Source organism: Delphinapterus leucas, chromosome 8 (genome assembly GCF_059928025.1).
Source record: "Delphinapterus leucas isolate spDelLeu-1000000601 "Yukka" chromosome 8, BTC_Dleu_Yukka2, whole genome shotgun sequence".
NCBI classification, from domain to species: Eukaryota; Metazoa; Chordata; class Mammalia; order Artiodactyla; family Monodontidae; genus Delphinapterus; species Delphinapterus leucas.
The window spans coordinates 2,056,386-2,079,211 of NC_143136.1; the positions used below are offsets into that span (position 1 = coordinate 2,056,386).

The 22,826-nt window shown below is 49.3% G+C and overlaps 1 protein-coding gene across 3 annotated transcripts in view; it reads left to right on the forward strand.

Moving 5' to 3' along the window:
- The first annotated feature begins 15,547 nt into the window (after positions 1-15,547).
- The window catches only part of HDAC4 (histone deacetylase 4), a 284,717-nt gene continuing 277,438 nt past the window's right edge, over positions 15,548-22,826 (forward strand). For all 3 annotated transcript variants that reach the window (XM_089916114.1, XM_089916117.1, XM_089916115.1), the window contains exon 1: positions 15,548-15,825. The gene's annotated coding sequence lies outside the window, so the exon portion shown is untranslated. The remainder of the gene's footprint in view (positions 15,826-22,826) is intronic.

Genomic DNA, 22,826 nt, shown 5'->3' on the forward strand with positions numbered 1-22,826 from the left:
ACCCACGCTTTTCCCCCAGCTGCTGGAAGTTGCTTTTCCTTGCCCATTCAAAGTGAAATAGAATAAGCTCAGTCACTTTCTTAGATGAGAGGAAAGCTGACTGAGGCTGATTTTTTTCTTTGGTGGTCGTTGTTGTTCGTTTTTCAAAATTTAAGTCAGGAACCCAAAGTACACGGCTCAAGATGTTTCTCCATTTTATGATACGAAGACAGGAAAGGAAACAGCACTGCTCTCTCCCCTTCAGCATCTCGGTGGTTGACGCTGAGACTCTCTGGGGAAGGGAAATATTCACCTATAAATAGGGTGAATGGTACAGATCTGGCTTTGTCATGATGGAGGAAAAAAGCCAGGAAAAATTAATTATATTTAACAAAGATGCCATTTGGTCCTGTGCCCTGAATATAAATCTCCAAATGTTTCTCACTTGAATATTTTAGTGGGGAAAAAATAAAATTAAAATTAAAAAACAGATGCCCTATTATTATGTTTACATAGTGAATGCACGGGTTGCTTTGTAGCCCTCCTGGGTAGTCCAGCAAGTTCAGCGATGGTTTAGGGATGTGAGTCCTCCAGTTTTTGGCTGGAGGAGGTCTTGTGTGAGGCTTGAAGATGCTGTGTCAGTCTCCAAGGACAGACTCCAAGCTGTGTGAGGGCAGAAGGGGACACCCTTTCTCGGCGAACCTTACCTTTGGTTTAAGGAGCAGAGAGCGATTTTCCCCTTTAGTAAATGAAAGGTTATTTAATTATTCCTATTCTACTGGAGCATTTTAGGGAGAAAATGCCCAGCGGGTTGGGATTGAAGAGAGAAATAACAAAATTTATGGTGCTGATTTAAAAAAAAAAAAAAAAGCACGTGCTTTGAATCAGCTAGAACTTGGGTGCAGACTCTACTTCCACCTCATAACAGACGGTCCTTGAATAATTCACTCAGCAGGTGTTCTCTGAGTGTCTACTATGTGCTGGGCAGTATGCTAGGTGCTAGGGCTACAACTGTGACTATAAGATAGATTTGTTTCCCCACCCCCCATGGAACTTGTAGTCTAGATCAGCTGTCCCCAACCTTTTCCTCACCAGAAACCGGTTTTGTGGAAGGCAATTTTTCCACGGATGACGGGGTTGGGGGGGGATGGTTCGGGGGGGGATGGTTCAGGCGGTAATACGAGCGATGGGGAACGATGGGGAGCGATGGGGAGCGATGGGGAGAGACGGGGAGCAACCGGGAGCGCCGGGGAGCGCCGGGGAGCGCCGGGGAGCGACGGGGAGCGACGGGGAGAGACGGGAGCGACGGGGAGAGATGGGGAGAGATGGGGAGTGATGGGGAGCGATGGGGAGAGATGGGGAGAGACGGGGAGCGATGGGGAGCAACGGGGAGCGATGGCGAGCGGCAGATGAAGCTTTGCTCACTTGCCTGCCGCTCACCTCCTGCTGTGAGGCTGGGCTCCTAACAGGCCGTGGACCAGCAGCGGTCCTCAGCCCGCAGGGCTGGGGACCCCTGGTCGAGACACATGTCTGTAGGCAGGTTCTTATGTTCCCAAGTCTCTCTGTCCTCATCTGTACCACAGATAATATGAGTTCCTATGCGGAAGCTGTTGTGAGGATTAAATGGGGAAAGGCCTGCCTGTGTGCCTTGCACGTAGCCACTGCTCAAATGTCTAAACTATAATCAGGCAGCTCAGTCGGCCCAAGCTATAAACCATGGCAATGTTTTGGGGGTCAAATGTTTAAAAGACTTTCAGAAAAATAAACATTTTCACTTAAAAGTGAAATCATGATAAAACACCATGTCTCCTAGTAAGTTTCTTCCTTCTAAACAAAAATAATTCAACACGACATGGTCACCTGAAAAGTAAACTGTTTGCCCACATTTAGATATTCATTTGAATGATCATTATGATATTCTGGAATTTCTTTTGTGTCTAAAAATAGAAACTACTTGTTAGTGAACATGTAATTTGATTTTCATATAGAAATAACTTGCTCAAGGAGCGTCCATAGAATTGAACATTGAAGACTGGTAGCCAATGAAATTTTATGTTTCAATTGTGCAAATGGAGATGCTTCTAAATGTGGTTAACACATAATGTCTTGTCTTTTCTGGATCATAACAATGATTTTGTCCACTCAGGATACATTTATTGAGGACCAGGAATGAGTGAGGTGGAGAGAGTCAGTTCCAGAGAGCTTCTTGTCTGGTGTGGAAGACAGGCACTGAGGAAAAAACCACTGGGTGTTTAAATACTAACAGTGTCTTGAAAAAGAAAGGTTCTGGTCTTTAAATGCACTCCATAATTTTATTATGTAGGTACGTATTTTATTTTGTGTATCCCTATTAAATATTTCAAGCTTACAGAAAAGTAGAAAGAATAACAAACACACGTGTTCATGTGTGTTGCTACATGTTCATTCTGTTTTGTTGTTGTGTAGGGTCCCACTGTGCAGATGTACTACTGTTTGTTTATTCATTCAATTGTTGAAAGACTGTGGGTTGTCTCCAGTTTGGGGCTGTGATGAATAGAGCTGCTATAAACATGTGTGTACAGATTTTCATGTGAGCATCATTTTCATTTCTCTAGGGTGAATACTTGAGAGCAGGATTGCGGGGTCACATGGTAGGTGTATGTTTACCTTTGGAGAAAAAGCTGCAAAGCCATTTTTTGCAGTGGCTGCACCATTTTGCATTCCTACCAGCCGTATGTGAGTTGTAATTGCTGTGCATCCTCACCAGTGCTTGCTGTCTTCACTAATTTTCACCCTAGCCACTCAGAGACGTGTGAAGTGGTACCTCACTGTGGTTTAATTTGCATTTCCCTAATGCCTAATGATGCCAAATTTATTGATATTTTCCTTTACAGTTTATGCTTTTTGTGTCCTAGATAAGAAATCTTTATAAAAAAAATCCTTCCATGGATCATGAAACTATCTCTCCCACATTTACTGCTAAAACTTTAAAGTTTTGCTTTTTACATATAGATTTTTTTTCTGCCAAGTTTAAGTTTTCGGTGTGAGAGAGGAATTGTATTTTTTTTTCAATATGGTTAACCAATTTTCCAAGCATCAATTATTTAGTAGTCCTTCTCCACTGCTCTGTAATGCAATCGCTGTCAGAGATCAAGTTTCTATATCATGTGTGTCACTGTCGGGACTTGACTCTGCTACATGGCTATATCCCCCAGCCAATACCACATGATCAAACTCCTAAAGCTTAATATCTGGTAAATACACCTTCCCCCACTACCGTGTATTTATCAAAATTGCCTTGCCTGTACTGGGTTCCTTGCTAATCAATGATTTTCAGAAGCAGCTCGCCAAAAATTGCACTTAAGTTACAAAACACATTGGCAAGCATAGCCATTTTTACAGTTTTGAGCCTTTCCATCCATTGACATGGTATTCATTTAATTGATGCCATTGAGTGAAAGACACACCATTATTTGATGTGCTGCAGAGAAAGAAAAAGTACTGCCAATTGATCTATGTCCTATGACACAGAGTAAGGGACCATCAATTTTAAGACGTATCTGATTTCTGAGATGATAAAAGTGTGAAAAAAATGCATGTTTCAGAATCGATGAAACTTGGTATATGTCTCCGGTTATTTACATCCTTTTTAGATGTTTTTCAATAAAGTTTCATAAGTGTCTCCATAAATATCTTACATACCTTTTGTTAGATCTATGCCTAGGTATGATAAGGTTTTTGCATCATAAATGGGACCTTCTCTACAGTTCTGGGTGTTTCTACCTGGTGTGTAGGAACACAATGAATTTTGATAAATGGGTCTCATATCCAGCAATCTTACCAAGCTCTCTTATTAGTTCTAATAGTTTGCTTATAGATGATCTTGGAGTTATTTCTTTGTAATTGGTTTCTAACTCAATTATATTTTAGTAAAAGAAGGTGATCTATGTGGTTGGTTCTTTGGAACCTATTGAGATTTCCTTTGTAGCCTAGTGTGTGGCCATGGCCAGTGTTCATACACGTTCTACATGTACCTGAAAAGAATGTGTTTGCTAATATAGGAGTGCAGAATTCTTTTGCTACATGAACATTAGTATAAACTTGCTAATTTTATTATTCAGATCTTATATATCAGTTATGATAAATTTCTCCTAGGAACATTGAAAATTGTTGCTTTATACTATTTGGAGGCTATGATTACTATACGGAAAAAAGTTTAAACTGACAATCTCCCCAATGACTGCCCCTGTTGCCATTATGCAGTGGCCACTTTTGTCACTAATGTGTTCTTTCTTTAGAGTCCATTTTAACTGACACTATAATAACAGGGACCTTTTTGATGGGCATCGGCCTAGAACATCATTTTTTGCCTCTGCAGACTATCAATTTTTAGTATTCTCATGTTTAAGGCCACCACTTGTAAACATTTGGGAGATGACTGTGTTTTTAAGCCCAATCTGACAATCTGTCTTTAACTGGAAAATTTAGCCTATTTACGTTCATTGTGATAACTGATATATTTGGACTTGTTCCCAGTGTTATTCTGGGTTTTCTATTCAACCTGATCTTTCTGTGATTCTTTCATTCTTCTTCTTTAATTTCTATTGGACTGATCATTTTTTTCCCTGTTTTCTTCTTTTCTCCCCTCTCCCCCCACCTCTACTGCCATGGAAGTAGTATATTCTCTTGAAGTCTTTACGTGTTTTCTTTAAAATTTGTAACAAATACTTTTCACTTAACAAAATCTAAAGTTAAACCCCTCAGACAATATGAGGATCTTCAAATGCCTAAGTTCCAGTGTCCCCTGCTGCCTTAACAGCTCCACCTCGTTGTCCTCCACCGGAAAGCCCCTATCATTTTATTTTATATCTCTGCTTGCTACAGCTCCTGCCGGCTTTGACTTACTCACACTTTTACAATTTCTTGCTTGGCATTTTCTTTTCAGGTGACGTATGGCCTTGGCCAGAGCAGGGGGCATGGGGCAGGGGGCAGAAGCAGGAGTCAAGGGGCAAAGGGATAGGGAAGCGTGTGCAAGGGCTTCCCTGTGGCCTTTCCTACCATGACTACTGTTATTCTACACGTGAGGGAACCAAGGGAAGGGCTCTGTCATCTTCGAGGTAAGCCCATCCCAAGCTTCAACTAAAGTTCAAGTATCGAAAGATTTCTGCACTCCTAAATTAGCATTTCTTTTCAGTCATATACGGAACATTGATGAACACTGGCCATGACCACATATTGGGCCACAAAGCAAATCTTACCACCTACTATGAATGGAACTGGGGAAAGACCCCAAGGTGGGTCTGTGAACCCAGAGCCCCTGTGGGAGAGACTTGGGGTGGAAGAAGAATCCCTGTGTGGCCCTGAGATTCAGAGCCCCAAAACCCTCTCCAGCTTGCCCACCTCTCGGAGCCACAGCAGGTCTGGCCCCATCCCTCTTCCACTGGTGGCCACTACCCCACGTTTCCAGGGGACACTCTGGCCTCCTAACGGCTCTGGCTCCTTACCAGGATGCTGCACCCTGAGTGGCAGAAGAGGACCCCATGTCAACACCCCGCCTCTGTGCGAGGAGAGCTCTGCTCTGCTCTCGCTGCTCTGCACCCTCAAGGTCTCCGTTCCTGCCCACGTGATCGGAGTCCACTCCTGCAGTGGGAGCTGTGAGCCCTCAGTCCGGCCCACGTGTGGAGTTGACCTTTGCTCTAGAAGCAAAGAGGGCTGGTGAGGCGGGTCTTGGGTTGGGTACGGAGTGGGGGGCGGGGCATTGTGCCAGCTGAGGCTTCAGAGGCCCCTCCTCCTGCCCGGGGCGAGGCTGCTCCTTTTAGGAGAATGCAGAGATTGAGGTTCTCGGCACATTTTCTCCGGCACCCTCTGCGTTCAGGATCTCTTCCTTCCCCGCCAGCCTCTTGGCTTTAGCAGCAGAAACATTGACGTCCCTGCGCTCAGAGGTCAGGCTGATTTGGGGGCACAGTTGGCCCTCTTCCAGTGCCACCTTCTGCACGATGCCCCAAGGCGTCCACTGGCTGGTTGGCCTTTTGTTTTCTTTCTTTCCATGAAATCAACTCCACCATCCTTACAATTGCACTTTGCTCCCCATCTCCCAAGTGCTGGATCCCCACATTACTCAGAGTGCTCTCTTCCTCTTTGCTCTGTGCCCCTAGGATGCCAATCTCAGTAACTGCGGTGCCTGCACACACCAGCGTTACGGCTGCATCACGTCCCACCAGCAAGAGGACCCCATCCTGAAGGTCAGCTTCCTAGGACCAGTTCTGGTGCCGTGTCTCAGGTTGGGTCCCCGCCTGTCCCAAAGAAAAGGGTTTGAGCACATGCAGTTTATTTGGGGAGGTGACCCCCGGGCATGGGATAGAGGAGGGGGGACCTGAGAGAGGGAAGGAAGGCGGCCAACACAGTGTGCTTGAATGCACAGCTCATCGCTTTGGGCAACTGGGGCTCATCCTGATGGGGCCTCTGGAAAACGCCCAGAGCACCCCTCAGAGTGTCACCACTGTGAGGAGAGGAGCCTGGTGGTACCCACTCCTCTTGGTCACTAGAAGTTGGTCCAGGGCACCATCTCTTAGCATGTCCAGGCTGCCCTCAGGCAGAAGGCAGCAGGTGCAGCAGTGGGACCCCTGGGTGCTGCTGGTCCTGAGCTGTGAGTAGCCACGGATTTGTGGTGGGGGGGCACCCACGATGTCTGCTACCTGGTCTAATGTCCTTGCTTAGCTCTGTCAGTGAGTCTTTCAGTGGTAGATGCTCTCAGTGTTTGTCTGGAAAGTGTCATGATTTTACCTTCATCATTGAATGAAAGCTTAGCTGGCCCAGAATTGTAGGCTAATCCATATTTTTCTCTTAGCACTTTGAAAACATGATTTTGGCTTCTATCGTGGGGTACTAAGAAGTCTGGAAGACTGGGCGATCAGTCCAACTGTCATTCCTTAGGAGGGAATCTGTCATTTCTTTTGGGTTTCTTTTCAGAAAGCTTCTTTCTTGTTGGCATTGAGCAATACTACCATCGAATGAACAGTGTGTAATTACTCTTATTTCCCATCCTCAGGACTTGGAGGACTTCCTGAATCTGAGGATCCTCTTCCTTCATTAGTTCTAGGAACTTCTCACTGTTATCTTGCCCCTCCTCCACTCTCTCCTGCTGGAATGCCTCGCAGTGGATCAGATACCCAAGAAGTAGAGCTGGAAGGAGGCAAGGATGCTTGTGCAAATGATTCATTGAGGAGTTGTTCCGAGGGTAGCACAGTAGGGCAGGCGACAAACTTAATAGACTTCTGATTTAGGCTCAAGCCTCAGCTTGGCCCAATCCCATGGGGAACTCAGTGGGGGGACTGCTGGTCTTTTCTACTGCTATCAGTCAGATGTTGGCCTTGGGGGCTCCCCCTCCGGGAGAGGAGGGGGTAACCTCCCAAGTATTTCCAGGTGAGGTGACTCCCTTTGACCAAGGACAGCTCTCTGGAGAAGGACACAGCTGTGAGCCACCAGCAGGCAAACTCTTCCAGCAGCTGGGGTTGGGAGCGTCCCCCAGCAGAGAAGATGGGCTCAGGGCACTGATGCAGCTCCCGCTCTCCTCCTAAACCTCTGCTTCCATCTCCTCTTCTCTCTGGTCTTCATTGGGATAATTTCCTCAGAGCTATCTTCCAGTTTGCTAACGATGCTTTCTGTTATTCTAATGTGATTTTTATCTTCCTCACTGAATTTTAAATTTTAATTACTCCGCTCTGCCTATCTGAAAATTTTACTCGTTTCAAAGATTCATCTTGTCCTTTTCTTGTCTTGCTCTTTTGTTGCTTATTCTTCCTTAACTTCCCTAGTTATTTCTCACACACACGTATACTAAGCTCTCTTCTAGGACCTCAATTTCTTGGGTGGAAGTACGATCCTGCTCTTCATTTGTACGCTGACTGTTGCGCATGGCGAACTACTTCCTTCGCATTTTGTAATTTTAGGTTGTGAGCTCATCCTGATGATGCTTTGGCTGTGGGTTGCAGTGTTCCTGTCGTTAGAGCTATTGGCTTCTGCCAGACACCCCCAAGAGTACCCCACCCCCGGACTACTTTTTTGTGACCTTCTTGGCCTGAGGGTTCCAAGATCCTGCAGGTGGTGTGAATTCGAACCCAAGAGAGGGCAGCCCTGCAGCAAGTTCCCAGGGGACCAATTTTCCCACCAAGAGCCAAGGTGGAGAGAGATGCTGTTCCTTGGTCTCTGTTCCAGTGGGCAGATTTCTCCCTGGTCTGTCCTTTCACCAAGGACACAGAGCTTGAAAACCCCAGCTCCACACAGAAGCCTCACACCCAACTCTCCAGCTGGGCATTGGAACCAAAGCCCTGAGATAGAGAGCCCCAGCGAAGGGTTCCTCCTAATTAAGACAGCATTGAGGAGCTTGCTAATCTTTATTTCCTCCTTCACTTTGGGCCTCTGGGGATTTCCCTTACTTTCTTGTGCACTTAGCCATGTGGTTTTAAAAATCTTATCTTCTAGGCATCCTTCCTAGGGCTCTTGCAAGGAGAATGCTTTCAGGTTGTCTGAGTCCTGCTCTCTGCCCTCTCCTCTGCTGCTGAAATCAAACTGCAAGTAACAACATCTTTCCATAACCTTCCACATCTCCAGTTCTTTCTGCCCCTAACCTGAGCCCACCTGCTGATACAGCTCATGAAACCCCCAGTTCCTCCATTCTGCCCTTCATCTATCTCTCGTGCCCTCCTGACCCTGTAGTGAGTCACATCCCCCACTGTGGCCAACACTCAGCCTCCTCATTCCTTGGCACTTCATCCCAGCCTGCATCCGTCCAACCATACAGGTTCTTTGCAAAAACAAAAGGCCTGGAGCCATCACAAATGCACCACCTCTGGCTCTGGCCGGGCACTTGGCACCACTTGGCCATGTCTTTCAGCCCCCTTTCCAACACCCACCTGAGCTGTTTCCGACACGCCAGGCTTGTAGCAGGCACGCGAACGCTGCCTGTTGTTATTGCTACCAGCCTGTGCTGGCCCCTGTGTCTCAGTTGTGACCTTAACTATTACACAGTTAAGGTGCCATCCCCAGCATCCTGCCCCTGCACCTAGAAACAAGTCTCTCTTTGTACCCACCTCTCCCCTTTCCCTTTGGAGTCCCCTCCCGGTCAAGGGTTTTCCTGCCTGAGCTTTTCAGACCCTCCCTTCGACCTGAGAAGAGGGGCCCCTGGCCTGGGCTCACGCTCTCCAGGACCCACTCTGGCCCTCTTCCAGCAGATCTATCCCCCAGGGTGGGAAGTGTGTGGGGCTGAGCGGTGGTACTCACCTGGGGCCCATGCTCCCTGTTCTAGATCCTGCTCTAGGTAACCAGGGAGGAGGATTCCTAGGATTCCCTGTCCAAACGGCAGAACCTGTTTCCTGCACGCACACAGGGTTCTCTACCCCAGGAGAGCACTCTGCTCTTCCCTCCCCCCAGGTGGACAGTTCTGGCCAGCTGGACGGCACAGCCTGGCACCGACACTCCTGCCCTCTCCATCCCCGTCCCCAGCCCCCCTTTCCATCACCCCTGCCCCTTGGGACCACAATCCCAAGCAGTTGCTGGCACCTAAGCCCTGTGTCAGGCTCTGCTCTGGGGGACCGAGGCTAAGACACGCGGCAATTCAATTTCTCAAAATACAGTCACGTTCAAACTGATATCCTCGCCTCCCATCCACTCACCTCTCTGCTTCCCTGAAATGTCAATGGCCTCTGACGCCAGCCCTTTCCAGCCTTCAGCCTCCAGCCTCCAGCCTCCGGGCTCCCTTCCTCCTGCAGTTTCTACACTTCCGCGCTCCTCGCCCCCTCCCACAACTGCACCTACTTCCTGTTATATATGCTGCGGACCTGCAAATTGTCTCTCAAAACACATAACAAGGGAAAACAAACAAGACGGGATCTCCATCTTTGGCAGGTTTTGCTTGGACCGGCCCAGTCAAGGTCTCCTCCACCTAATCAATGATCCAAGCCCAACACGTGGCCAGGAGGATCCGGTGAGCCTCCACACCAGCTCTCTGGTCCATGGTGGTTCAGGACTCTGCTCACTACTGGCTTCAGTTGCCTGGCTGAGCCTCCTTGTCTGCACTGAGTCTGGGGAGAGAGGCTTGCGGGTGGGGCTTCAAGCTGCAGAGGAAAGGTACCTGGAGGAGACGGAAATCTCAAGATGAGCCTTGAGCTACCCTCCCCCCGCCGCCCAAACACACACCTTGATCCGTCTCTGCTGCCTCCCCTCTACCTTGGCCCCTTCTCCCCACGTGTCCTGCAGCCCCGCACATCACTGACCAGCCTGACAGATTCTCTCAGCTACTTGCCCCGCGTGTTTCTGGGTTAACTTCATGTCCTTTTGGAGAATTTTTGTTTTTTAACATGAAAGCCATCCATGTTCACTGGAGAATCCAGAAAGCTGGGATGAGCAAAAGGAGAACAAAAGCATCCCGTACACTTAGGGGAAAGCCCTGGACTGTTCTGACGGACATCTTCCTGTCTCTTCTGTGCACGTTCGCATTATAAGAACTGTGCCAAACTGTGATGATGTTTAACAGTCTTCCTTACCACTTAAAACTATACGCGAACTTCTTCCCATGATATGAAATCCCCTATTTTTGTAAACTTGGAGATACGGATACAGACATCCATATATCTTCCGATCAATGTTGGACACTTTTAGCTAAATCTTTATCAACATCCATGTTTACTTCATTAGAATGAAGTTCTAGAGGTGGAGTCATGAGATGAGAGGATATGCAAACTTCAGGTTTATTTGTGTGTCTAGTTTGGTAGCCGTCTAAAGGTCTCTCCCCGTTGACACCTGCTGTTAAAATGTGTAAAAGTGTTTACTTCACATTTGCTCTTATCACATAGGTAGATAAAGCATCACACTTCTCTTATTATTAGGGAGTGGAACTTTTTGTCCTGTTTACCGGGCATTTCTCCTTTTGTGTTCCCTCTTCATGTTCCTGCCCATCCTGCTTTTGGAATGTTCATCTTTTTCTTCTTTGAAAGCTGCTTACCTGTGAAGGGGACCAAGCTTTTCTGAAACATGGTGACCTTCCAATCATTTGTCTTTAAACTTATTTGTGTTTTTAATGCAGCAAGAGGTTCCATTCCTCCCCACCCCACTCCCATATTGGGGGGCAGCTACAGCAACCAGCACTTTTTCTATTGAGGTTAAAATCTCTCTATAAAAGGCGCAGCTCTTCAATCCCATGAGTTTTGCTAAGTGACTTCCACCCCAGTCAAGATGTATGTATAGTCATCTCCATTGCCTTGGAGAGCTCTCTTACGCCAGGTTTCCCAGTCGGTCCTCTGCCTGCCCCCCACCCTCAAAGAGGACCAGGCTTCTGATTGACATCCCTATAGATTCTTTAGGCTAGTTCCTGGATTTCATATTAATGGAGTCATCGAGTATATAATCTTTTGTATCAGGCATTTATTATGATGTATTTGACATCCATTCATCTGTATCAGTAGTTCATCCTTTTTTTTATTGCTGAGTAATATTCCCTTGTATGAATATGCTACAATTGGGATTTATCTAGTTCCTTGCTGATTGTACCCCAAATTTTAATTGTAACATAGTCAAATTTATCAATATTCCCCTTTACAATTGTTGGTGGTATTCTATTCCATAACCCTATACAGATGTCCACTGACAGCTTTTTCTTAGTATTTCTATGGCTTTTATTTTTTAACACTTAAATCTTTATTCCATTTGATAAGGTAGGAATCCAACTTTATTCTTTTCTCTCCAAATTATTAACAAGGGTTCTATCACACTGTTTTCTCACTGATTTGAAAAGCTGCCTTTATTATATTTTAAATCCTTACAGGAGTGATGTTCAAAATATTTAGCAAACAGTACTCGCACAGAGTGCACCTACTGGCTGGATATCTGATGGAGTTCTTCTGCTTGCTTGGGGCCGTTTCTTTACTTTCTATTATTTTCCATCGATCTCAGCCAGGACCATGTAGTTGTCATTATGGAGCCTGGATAATATGTTTTGCTTTCTGGGAGCACAGTTTCTCCCTCATTACTCTTCTTTTGGGCTGTTCTCAAATGTTTATCCTTCCAGCTGAACTATTCAACCATTTTGTCAATTCCTACGAAGTTCCACTGGGATGTCATATTACATTTAGGTATTGAAAATGTTCTTTTGCTAATGTAGATTGGGAATCTTCCATCATGTGTTTCTAATGCATATCAAGTGCTTAGCACAATGCTTGCCACATAGCAAATGCTCAATAAATATTAACATTTATAACTATTGTTTAGTATATCTGAAAATTACTGGGTTTTTTAGTTTGTCTGTTTTTTGTATCTTTATAATTGGCCACTTTGCTGAACTTCTAATTCAAGATTTAAAAAATTTTTTTGAGTCTTTGGGTCTATCTTTATTTCTGGTCGAAGGATTTGTTTCATTCTATTAACACTGGGATTCGTTTTCTTCTGAAACAAAACCCTTTGAGTTGGAACTCTGCACAATGCCTTTGTAGGATGCCTCAAGGGGATGTTACCAGGCGTTCCAGCTGTCACTTCCCCTTTTGCCCTCAGCCACAGTGTTAGAGACCACCCTTTTATTGTGCAGACCTCTGTCATATTGAGTTCTTACTGGCTGTGAACAGGTCTCCTTTGGCCAGACGGCCCCTCAGAGACCCGCAGACCCGCACAGCCACCCAGGCCCCCGTGTTCCTCTTCTCTAGAAAAGGGCATTGGGGGGTCTTCTCCCCATCGGGGCCCGACATTTCCCAGATACCTCACTCCCCTGGAGGAGCTCTCAGGACTTCGGGGGAGGCCTAACTAGCACGACTAGGGGCCTACTCATTTCCCTGGATAGGATTCTACCTTTTAATTAATCCCGCCTACGATCCACATCCCAGATCTCCTCCTTCGTGGGACTTTTTATTCAGGCATGTCTCTCTCATTTTGTACTCATTAACTGAGTTTTACTACATGCATAGGCAGCATTTCCCCTGTATTTTCTCCTGATTGTTGTACACATTGAATCATCTGTGAAATAACTTTGTACCTTAATTTTTATCATCTAAATGCTTCTCAGCCACTGATCTTATTTCACCTGCCATGAAAACTTGATTAGCCTACTGCTTCCATCATTGGCCAGGTCACTAGTGGTCATTTTCTTCAGCTATGTCTTTGTTTTAAAAATCTACAATTCACCATTTATCTGCTTCAAAGTTAAGCTATCTTAGGCATTTCTACTTAGAATGCCCAAGGTTTTCTAATCATTACTTATTATTTCAAGATATTATACATATTGCAAAATTGTCCATTTTCCTTTTGAAAATAGTATTTAAATCCATATAACCACATTTTTTCCTCCAAGAATCACTGATCAAGAATATTAAAATTAATCTCTGCTCATTTCTATAAGGAAAGGCCCTCACAATAAGGAATCTCACATTTCTGCCGGCATCCTACAGGTCGACTTTGTCAGATACTCCATCAGGTTTCAGCTGTTTGCCTCTAGGATTATTCTAAGATCGATAATTAAACTGGCCTATTCTCCGATATGACTTTAAGTTTCGGAGAACTTAAAAAAATCAAAATTTCCTTATTACAAAACAAAAGAAGATAACACAAAGCAGTGATTTTTATTAAAACAGAATGGCTTCTACTTTTCTCTTCTGAAAAAGCACTTGGGCCGTGAAATTTGTAAAAGCTCAAGTTTAAGTCAATCAGTGATGAAGGTTTATCAGTGCCTTTTTTCTCGATGTAACAATGAGCAGAGGGTGTCAGATCAGGACTCTCCCTTAACCCAGCAGACAATTTCTGATAACCTCCTCACTTCTGGAAGTTTCTCCACCGCTTTTTCTTCTTTCATGACCAAGTTCTCAAGATAAGTAATGTTCGTGTTCTATTTGGCCTGCCTGCATATGGCCTTCAGTACAATTCTGGTCTCTGGGTTCATGATACAGAGCCTGTCATGCAAGAACATTGTATATCTGAGGGAAAAAACACCCTGGGATGCAGCTCTTAAGTGAGTTCCTCATATTCTGCTTTCTGGGAAAGAAGCAGCTTTGGTTAAGAGACAACATATTTAACAAAATTTGGCTGTTCAATCTCAAGATTTTTGAGCAGTGGTGTGAAACATCCTGAGGTTCCAGTCTCCTGCACGGTATCAAGTTTCATGGAAGCAAATTAATTCTAGAACCATTTCAATTTAAAACATAGATCCCATACAGCACTTCTATTAAAGGAAGTGTTTTATAAACAAACAAAACAGTTCCAAAGCGCTGCAGTTTGAACACCATTGCCCTAGCCTTTTATTCTCCGGAGACTACATTCTCCAGCGGGGGATGGCAGGGCTGTCCCCACGCAAGTCTGACACTAAGGACGGGCTGCTCCAGGGGCATCACAGCTCCGCGCAGTCAGCGCTTTCCCCACTCGGTGGACACACGGGATCTTGAAAAGCGTTAGGCGCCCAGAGGCTGGGAGGCTGCGTCACACCCCCGTGGAAAAGGAATTGCCAGGGGGGTGGTCACCGGAGACCCCACCACGCCCTCCGGGGGGACAGCCCAACAGATCTCCGAAGGGCATGGAGAGGGACCACGCGGTCACTTAGCACAGCACCCTTCAAATGCTGAGCACTGGGGGTGATCGGGCCGGCCGGGACCCCCGCGCGGCGTGGACGCGTCTGGGACCACCTAGGGGGCCGACCTTCGCCGCCGCCCCGGGCCGAGGAACTCGGACTCGGACTCACGCCCACAGCGCGCTCGCGCAGACCGGGCCCTCCCGCCGGCGCAGGCGCACTGCGGCCGCCCCACGCCCGCCGGGAAGGCCAACCGGCCCGGCCCCCCACCCCAAAGGCCGCGTTCCCGCCGCGGGGCAGGGTGGAGCCCGCCGCGCCTGCGCACTCGCCCTTCGCACCGCCCCTGCGTCTCCGGGAGCAGGCAGCACCACGTGACCACTGCCAGTACCCAAGATGGAGACCGCGGCCGGGCCCTACCGGCTCCCCGCCTGAGCCTGCGCCCCGGCCTGGGCCGAGCAGGCGCGCAGGCACGCAGTTCTGACCAATGGGCCGGCGCGGGACAGCTCTCTGGGGGCTGCGAGTGGGGCTTGCCAGGGCCCGTGTTTACAGTCACCACCCGACCAGGCTCCCTGCACTTTCTCAACCGCCAAGCGCCCAGCGGCTGGCGCCTGGCGCGTCCTCTGATAGCCCCGCCCCTGGGACTGGCAGCTCCAGTAGCCAATGGGGATCGGGACGGGTAGGGGAAGGCGGGCGGGGGGTGGAGCATCCCTGCCTTTCGTAGGGCGTCTGGCCTGGCGGTTGGCTGCCGCGGGCCGAGGGGCGGGCGCAAGCGGGGCTGTACCCACAGCCCCAGCGGGCCAATGGAAGGGCGGCCGGGCGCCCGGGGAGGGCGGGCGGAGGGCGGGGCCGAGCCGTAATTGACGAGCTCTTCATTAGAAACCGGGCGGGAGGGAGGGGCCCGCGAGGGGAGGTGATGCAAGGCCGCCGCGGCCAATGGCTGCAGGGCCGCCGGCGGGGAGGAGGGGCCGGGGCGGCTGACGGGCGTCGAGGTTGGCCTATCAGCGCTCGGCTCGGTGCTGGCGGGGGGAGCAGCATCATGGTTCAACGTGGGTCAATTTTTTGTGAATGAGGAGGGGAGGTTGTGGGGCCGCCGCCGCGGAGCACCGTCCCCGCCGCCGCCTCGCCCGAGCCCGCGCGCCCGCCCGCCGCCCGCCCGCCCGCGCCGCTGCCTCAGCCGCCTGGGCCCGGCGCGCCGCGGCCGCGTCCCCGCTGTCGCCGCCGCCCGAGCGCCCGCCCGCCGCCCGCGGTGGTGGTGGCGGCGCAGGCTGAGGAGATGCGGCTCGGAGCGTCCGCGCTGGGCTAGAGCGCCCGCCGCCGCCGCCGCCGCCGCGGTAAGCGCTGCCCCGGCCCGGCCCGCGGGCCATTGTCCGCTCCCCGCCCGCCCGCAGGCCGCCCGCCGGCCTCCACGCCCCCGCCGCCCGGCCCGGCAGGTGGACGCCGGGGTCCGCCCGGCCGGCCCGGTCCGGCCCGTGCGCCCAGGCCGCGCGTGGCGCCGGCCCGCGGGTGTCCGGAGCTGAGCCGGAGCCCGTCCCGGACCTTCCCCTGCAGCCCCGGCCGGCGAGGGCCGCCGCGGGGCGGGGGCAGGACGGCCGGCGGGCCCCGGGCGCCCGCACCGGTCCAGGCCGAGCCCTCGGCAGGTGGGCCGGGGGCTCCCGAGCCCGGGCGGGCGCCGTTTATGTAACTTTGTCGAGGCTGTGAGTTTGCAGAAAAACGTCCCTCCCGGGGCTGGCGGGCGGGGTGCGCCGTCGCCTGGTGTGTGCCCCGGACCGGAACGGCGGGGGTGGGGGTGTCCACGACCCGAGTGGGTGCCCGCAGGCTTCCCACAGGCCGAGCTGCGGCCCCGTCCTGCCCAGATGACGGGAGCCGCGTTTCCCGGCATTGCAAGCACACACCATGGAATTAGAAGGAAATTATCTCGTATTTACATTTAGCGTTGAATTATTTGACACTGTTACAGCAGGAGATCGTGCGTATCAGTTGGAAAGGCCGGGGGTGGGACCCAGTGTAATCATTTAACGCACATCCAAAATTTGTAATAACTCGCAGCAGCTGACGTGAACGTTCCCTTTATTGCATGTTGCAGATTGACCTGCTGTGACACAATTTTCAAATAAAGTGTTGCATAAATTAAACTCAAGTTATTTTAAAACTAATGACTTTCTTAACTAAATCCTAATTGCATTACTGTAGAGACCTACCTAATTGCTTGCAGCGGCTCTGCCTGCCCTCGGTGAGGGAGGAAAGGGCCTGTGTAGTTACTTTGCTTCCCTTCTTTTCTCTATTTAGGCTTTTCTGTTTATTCCCACAGACCACCTAAGCACAGGAGGTCTGGGAGTAAACATGTAAAGAGCCCTCGCCCAGCGCCAGCCCAGCAAGATTGGGGGGATACTGGTGGGTTTGCACCTTGGCCTGGTTTCACTTTTTCTTTTGTAATATGATGGTGGTTGCTTGGAGTTTGAGTTTCTTCTGATAATTCTGTGCTTTGGATGGAGCCAGGAAAGGTGGTGGTGGTGATTGGGCGGGTGGGGTGGGGAGGGAGGGAGAGGGATTGAATTGACAAAACTCAGCTGCTTGTACACAAATATACACTACAGCAATTACAAAGCAACAAAAGTTATTGCAGAATTTTGCAGTAACTATGGCAACACAATTACTCTATTATAATTGGAAATGCAAAATGCCACCCTCTTAGAAGTTTCATCAGAATGGAGTTTTGGATATCAAAAATATGTGAGATTTCATTTTTTTTTTCTTTTTTTCAGGTAGCTCCTGAGAATTCTAAAATCTGTGTTCAATTATCTATTTTTAAGACCCATGAAGCTTTCCCAGATATTCTCCTCCCTTGGATCTGTGGCATCTTTCCCCAGAACTCACATTTGTGTGGGAGGGAAGTATTTTCCTGCCTTAAAAACACACACCCTGACACATTGTTAGACTCCTATAGCTTTCTGTGTTCTGGGCTTTTATTTTAAAGATCACATACCTTCCTAAAGAGAGCAGTAATCAATCAGAAAAGAAGAAGGATTTATGCGGCAGGCAGATGTAACACTGCCCTCTTTAGGGTTAGTTCTCTCTCCTTCGAGGGGAGCTGGCAGCAAGAGTGCCCCTGGGAGAGCCCTGGGCTGGGGGTGTGTGCGCGGGTGGATGACTGTGGTCTACACGGAGGCCTGCGAGGCCTAGGGACCAAGGACAGATGTGGCCTAAGCAGCCCTGAGCCAAGAGAGAATGTTCTGTGGTCAGCGGCTTCACAGCCATGCAAAATAAAAATCTCTCAATGCCATGTTCTCAGAGGCCTTGGGCCCTGTTGCTGGAGCCAGATGGACAAGACAACATGGCACCCAGGCCATGTGCCACCTGAGCGCAGATCTTGACTCAGTGGTCAGAAACCTGCTTTCTAAGGATGCCCCTCTTGACGTTTCCCAGGAGGACTCCAGTTCTGGAAGTTTCCGCACATTGTGGGGTTGCTGCAGTTGAATTTCGTTATAACTCTTTCCTTTTAACTACTGCATATTTATGTCCAGTAATCGACTTCCATTTTCCAGCTGCATTGTGAGGTTTCAATGCAGCATGAATAGCTTTGAATTCTCATCCTTTGATGTTGGGGGTGGCACCCGAGGAAAGGCGACTTTCTGCCGTCGTAATTGCCAGAGCAGAAGAAACATTTCATCACTCCTGGAGAATTCGTCCATACCGTTCTCTGTTGAAAACGCTGGGTTTTCATCACTGGGAAGCTACCGTGAGAAATAGATTGGTACCTGATGGAGGGAGGGAGCGTGGGAGATGCAGAGGACGGGAGACAACTGCCACTGGGGGTCCCGGGGCGACAGGCTGTGGCCGGGCTTTGGGTCCCTGGACCAGAATCACTGCCTGTGCGGCTGGGGGTCCACGCCAGCCCCGCCTCTGCGGTTGCTCCCTCACTCCGCGGCCTGAGAAGCTGAGCCTGAGCCCCCGCTGTTCTAGGCAGAGGGCGAGTTCCTGCCCTGGTGGTTGCAGCCCCCGCTGGTCCTGGGGTAGGGCCCGGGGAGCCAGTCTGGAGGGGGCTTGGTTTCAGTCTCAAGACTGTCAGTCAGCGTGTGCTCTGGTGTGCGGTGGGCTCAGGGCTTTTGGCCTTGCCTTAGAGGAAGGAACAGCATCTCTGGTTCAGGTCAGATGAGGGGCCCCGTGTCAGCAGTGATGCTGCATCCCTGCACACCTTAGCAGCGTGTGTTCCCGGAACATTTCTTCTGGGAGAAGCATCACTGATCTGAGATCAGCGAGTTCTATTCATAAGGTCATTTTCTCCTCTTGGGCTTGTGTGAGCGAGGAGGTGGGGTGGGCGGACCTGTTTAGGGAGCGGGCGGCGCCTCTGCTGCCTTTTCTGACTGACCTGCCTTCTCCTCACTTCCCGGGAGGAAGGGCCAGGGCCCTCCACAGGCTGCCTCCACAGCGACCCTCCACATCACCGTGGGGACAGATCGGCTTCTGTAGCAGCGGATGTGGAAACCAGACTAGTTTTCCTCTTTCCTGGTGGGGAGATCGTGATATTCGTACAGTTGACCCTTGAACAACATGGGCTTGAACCGTGCAGGTGCACTTACCTGTGCACTTTTTTCAGTTCGTACTGTAGTACTGTACAATCTGTGGTTGATTGAATCTGGGACGTGGAACTGTGGATACGGAGGGCTGACTGATAACTCAGGTTTTCCACTGTGGGGGGTGTCGGCACCCCTTACCCCCAGGCCGTTCAAGGGTCAACTGTAAATGTAACATAGACCAGTAGCGACTGTTTAATGAGCACCTACTTGGGGCTACAAGCTGACATAAGTACTTGTCATGTGTACCCCCTTTCTCTCTCTGCACAGCCTCAGGAGGTGGCTGCTACCACACCCATTTTGCAGAGGAGGAACCTGAGACAGATGTGAAAATGTAGCATCTGGTACCCCTTGCTGTGTTGAGTCCCAAATGTTGATTCTCTCTCTTCCGTGCCTCTGCTTCCAGGCCCCCGACGGTCTTGAAGTTGAAGTTAAGCATTGCCCATCGAGGTGTTTGGGAGAGTGTAGCCTCTTTGAGAAGAGGACAGTTTGGAATACCTTTTAGTGTTGCATTGGGTGGTGTCGGAGCTGTCATATGTGATTCTGTGTTTCAGTAGGGTCTGGGAAATAATCCTGGCTTTCTCATGCTGTCCTCTGTGCTGTGTGTGGCATTGTAGAACTGGAAAGGATCTGAACAATGCTGTCGGCCGGGGTTGGCTGTGTCCCACGCTTGGATCTTCTCCTGAGGCTGCATGGGGGCAGGTGAGGGTAGTGGAGGGCACCTGGTGCCCCACGTCCACTTCAGCCAGAGTAGGCTGGCCTTCACTCTTGTCTGTAGGATTATCTTGGAAGAAAGTTTCAGAAACTTTGAAAAATCACTGACTTAATCCATTCTCCTTTAACACCAAGCCAGAAACTTTAATGAAAATATCGACAGATTTAACAGTATAAGAATTAAAGAAAATTCTCTTTGTCAAAAGACTCTATAAGTGAGGTTAAGTGACAGAGAAAAAAAATCTACAACTTATTATGCCTATATATGCTCAATAGTCAACATGTAAAGAGCTTTTGCAAACCAATAAGAAAAGGATGAGCATCCCTCTTGCATGATGAGCAAAGCACATAAATCTGCAAATCCCAGTGGCTAATAATAAAAAAGACTTAGCTTTACTAATAAAGAGATTTAGCTGAAAGATTTTGTTTATGCCCACCATATTAGCATAGGCTAAGTTTGATGGCGCCTCTTGGTGGTGAAAATAATAATTTTTATCTTACATGGGTTTTGTAAAATTTAAGTTAATACACGGAAAGTGCTTAGAATAGGGCCTGGCACACAGTAAGCACAATATAAGTTTTGGCTGTTGTTAATTATTAATTATTTAGTTACTCTCCAGAGAAGTTTTATGTGTCAAATTTTTAAATGGTCATTCCTTTTGTTCCAGCAATTTTACTTATTGGAATTTATTCTTAGGAAGGGGTATGATCAGCACATGTATATCCAGATGCGTACAGGATGTAATTGCTACATTATTTATAAAGGTGATACTTATTAAATACATTGTGGTATTTTCATCCTGTGGAAATCTATGCACAGGCTCAAATGTCAGCAGAAGTGTGCAGTGTGTTAAGTGAAAAAAGCAGGTCCGGAACAGGACCCACCCCTTCTGTTTTTAAGAACTTGGGTCTCTAAAGTGATAACAGTGGCCTTCTGGGGTGTCAGGAAAATGGGATGCGAGTGACTTTCATTGTCTTTTTATACATGTTGGTATTGTATAAATTTTTCTGTAAGCCTGTGTGACTTTTTAATAGTAATACTTTTTTTAAAAAGGCTGATATTTCCATGGGGGGGAAATAACTCTTCAACCCCAGTATTTATAAAGGAGGAAAACCAAGTCCTTGGTAAGTTGATACATATGCTTAACATTGGAAGAATTTAGGGGATTTGTTTCTCTGACTCTCGTGAGCTCTCCAAGGCAGTGCTGGCCTCCTGGGTCTGGGCAGGCTCTGGCCCAGGTTGTGCTGCCGATGGCACCTATGTGGTCTTGACCAAGGCAGAGCCGTACCCGTCATTACCATGCTCAAAACCCTGTCATGTCTTAGGATCCTGGAAGGCCTGCCTTGTCTGATAGCACCTGTCCTTCTCACTGAGCTTCAGCCTCTACCTGCTTTGCTTCCTTGCTCTCCAGTAAGCCCCCTTTGGCCCCAGGGCCTTTGCACACACTGTTTCCAGTTCTTGGAACTTCCTCTCTTCATCTCTGTCTTTGATCCCTCAATCCAAGCTCAGCCTTTGGTCCCCTGTTAAACATGGCCTCACATCCTTTTTACTCCTTCCCAACAGGATCCGCTTGTGTAATTTCAATAGCTCATTGCGACATTAGTGGTTTAATGTCACCTCTCTTACCAGCGGTGGGGGGGGGGTGGGGCTCCACGGGGTGGAGGGGCCCCGAGGGCCTCCTGCCTGCTTTGTGCCCAGTGCTTGGCAGTGCCTGAATGAATGAACGAATGCGTGGCTGGATGCACGGCACAGCGAAGGCCTTGGGAGGAGAGCCTAGATGTGGACTGGTCCTTTGGCCTCATAGCACCTTCTGGGTATCTGCCTGTGCTCTGGGATTGCCTGCTTCCTTTCTGCCTCAATCTGGGAACTTCTAGGTTCTGATTTTGGAGATTATGTGCTTTTAAGTAGCTGCAATAAATACAACTGAAGTGGGTTTTGTGATGCAGAGAGGAACGAGAGGAAGAAGGGCCTTAAACACACAGCCATCAAGTGGCAAATGGGGCCATTGTGCCTGGGGCCCAGCCAGTGCGCACGGCTTGTCCCTCCGCCGGATCACCCAGGGTGCCAGTGTTCCAGGTGGCCAGCCGCTCCCCTGCTTGTTTCAAATTGGAATTAATGACGTTATTTAATCATTTCTTATTCAACCTCATAGTTTTAACATGATACCTTCCTATGGTCGTGTCTGTAAACATTTTGGAGTCCGCTGTGTTTAAAAATGCGAATGTCAGGCTGTGTTAGTTTACTGTTGTTTATGAGGTATTCTGTCTGCATGGGTCAAGCGCTTTTGTTGGGTCGATGTTTGAGCTTGTGACGGTTGGGCAGCTCTTAGGGCCTGGAAGCCTTGAGCTGGCCTCCCCGGTGGGAGTGCTGTTCTGCCCGTGGTTGGCGGAGCTGTGTGACCTTGTGGGAGCGACCATCAGCTGGTTCGCGTGCCACTGTTGGCTGCGGTGGGTCTTCCGCAAACTTGGGAAGAGAAATTTTGGTGCCCCCCCCCCGTGCCGCTACCACTGGCCTGTCTTGGGTGGCGGAGCCCTGGCGGTGGCGGTGGTAGGGAGCCTGTCTCTTGAACGTTTCTGATTGGTCGGTTATAATTTTGCAAATACTAAGCCCGCACCTAACGCATGTAGGAAGTCTTCCGTGAGAGCGGAGGAGTTGCACAGATGCTCCTGCATTGGGGCGGGCAGAGGCAGGCCCTGTGGCCCTGTCTCGGGCAGGAAGCTCTGAACCGCAAGGAGCTTAGACATCGGTGGGGATGGGGTAGGCATGGGCATAACCACACACAGGTGCACCAGGCCGTGGGAGGCTGGGGGGCAGGGGGCCTGTGGCGGGCAGCAGGGTGGAGGACCCAGGCTCAGATGAGGGAAGACAGGAGGGCTGGGAGTGGAGCGTGGTCCTCTTCAGCCGGAGCAGCGGGGCTGCCGCAGGGTGGAAAGGCCGGCGGGCAGGATGGTGGCCCGGCCCTGAGGGCTCCAGGGCCGCAGCGCGGGAGGAGGGATGAGCTGCACTGACAGACAGGCTGGCTGCCTTGCTGCTTCACGTGTGTGCC